Source organism: Sceloporus undulatus, chromosome 1 (assembly GCF_019175285.1).
Source record: "Sceloporus undulatus isolate JIND9_A2432 ecotype Alabama chromosome 1, SceUnd_v1.1, whole genome shotgun sequence".
Classification (NCBI taxonomy): Eukaryota; Metazoa; Chordata; class Lepidosauria; order Squamata; family Phrynosomatidae; genus Sceloporus; species Sceloporus undulatus.
Genome location: NC_056522.1, coordinates 167,953,499 through 167,955,874, shown reverse-complemented (window position 1 = coordinate 167,955,874; position 2,376 = coordinate 167,953,499).

Sequence of the window (2,376 nt, the reverse complement as noted above, 5' to 3'; positions counted from 1 at the left end):
CATGGGATTTTCTTGGCAGGATTTGTTCAGAGGGAGTTTGCCTTTGCCTTCCTCTTGAGGCTGAGAAAATGTAACTTGCCCAAGGTCACCCAATGGGTTTTCGTGCCTGAGCAGGGCTTTGAACCCTAATCTCAAGTTATCGAATGCTCAAACCACTATGTCACATGTGCCTAATGGCTGTCCCAAAAACGTGAAGTCGAAGGCTTTCATGGCCGCCATCCATAGCTTTTTTGTGGGGTTTTGTTTTGTTTTGGTTTATTTATTTATTTATATACCGCTATTCCAAAGATCATAGCAGTGAACAGCAAGTAAGCTAATTTGCCCCCAACAGTCTGGGTACTCATTTTAGCTCCCTCCTCGGAAGGATGCAAGCCTGAGTCACGATTGGGCCCTTTTGCTGGTCTTGAACTCACAACCTTGTGGTTTTGAGTGAATGGCTGCAGTACAGGCATTTAACCACTGCGCCACCAGGGCTCCTTTTTGTAGGTTAGAAATTGAGAACTGTGCTGTAATCCTTATACTGCTTAATAATTATGAAGGTTTCTCATTGTATTTTGTCATCTCCTTTGATTTTGTTTACAGTATATACCCATGTATAAGTCTAGAAATTTTAGTCAAAAAGTTGACCCAAAAAACTGAGTCATCTTATCCACGGGTTACTACACTTTAACTCTTATATATGTAAAAAAAGGAACCATCCCCTTTTTCTGAAGTGAGTGGTAAAAGGCGAGAGCTTAGTCCATCCTGGGAGCACCAAAAAGAAGTGTGGATCCTCTTTACTCTCTTATCTATCCAGTCTTTAGGATCAGCACAAATAGTTAAGGTCTGTTGGAATTTTCTAAGTTCTTTGGCATCATTTCCCTTTGCATCATCCTTTACATTCTTTGTTGCATGCCCCTACATTTTGCCCTCGACTTATCTATGGGTCATATCAAAATTCATAATTTTGGGCCCCAAACCTGCCCTCGTCTTATACATGAGGACAACTTATAGTCCAGTATATGCAGTAAATATTGTTTATTTAACTTGTTTCTTCTGGTATTTTGTCATCCCACCTTAATTATGTTTAAATATTGTTTATCAAACTGTCAGGCCTGGTTTACAGTTGTTGAAAGGAATGGGAACATTTATCCAGTAAAGAGCTAAACTAATTAAGACCACTTTTACTCTCTGGAACAAGTCAGAAGATAGAGATTAATAAAGAAAATAGCATAGAAAAAAAATAATTTGGCATTTTGCCTGCATTCTAAATTCTTTTATGATTGTGGTAATTAGATCATTTAAAGGGGATTGGAATGTGAATTCAGGTTTTTAAAAAAAAATGTACGTGCGCATGGTTATATGTATAATTGAACTATAACGCATTATACCTGCCCTTCAAAAGCAGGCAACTGTTGTGCCACAGGGATACATTTTACTATTGGGAATTGATTCTGCTCCAAGTGGACTTTATCTTGATTAAGTCTCTCATAGTACACACTTGAAACACTGGTTTCGTGTTTGTAATGTTCTCCTTGGCAAGCCTTCAGTTTGGCTAATGGGGTACATTGAACTCTTTCCATTATTTGTTTTGAGCCAAATGTTCTGTCAGTGTGTTAGGTTGTACCATCTCTTCATTTTTTCCCCTCTTCCAGTGCTTCCTGATATCTCAGTTACAATTTTCTAATTGGTGTTAAAAAGTTTAAGCTAACACTAATAAATCCTTGTAGGGGCTTTTTGCACGCTATGTTTTTGCAATACTATACTAATACATTTTATGTTTACGAGAAACTGAAATGATTTTGAAATCAAATTATATAATTATTTTCACCTAAGACTTTAAAGGGTTCTATTGGACTCCAGGGGGATATTTATACTGTCACCAAAGTGGCATAGTATAGGAAGGGGAGAGGATTCTGCTGCCTTAGAATGCTGTTCTTTCCCCATATAGCACAGTGTATCTAATCTTCAGATAGGGAACATTGAAGCAGCAAGAAATCAGTTGTTCTTCATTGACCATCCCAGCTGATGAACACAGTAGTGCTTTGCCCCTTACATAGGGGCATTACATTCAAAATCAGGTAATTTCCCCCCTCCGGTTCCATATTTTACACGACTGGATATGAACTATCATTTGAAGAGATGGGTCACATCAAATATAATTTAAAGAGAAGGATTATTTTAATAATCCTTACTTTATGGGAAATATTACCATAATGACCTTTTCTATAACATTAACGTGCATTGGAAATAAAACTCAATTATCCTTTTCTTCCTTTTATTGATATTAGCGTATTTTCTTAGCAAACAGGTCTTACTTTTCTTAATATTGTTGCCATTTTGAATTAACCTACATTCATAAAACGACTTGTCTACCGTAGTTACTGGTAAACAGGA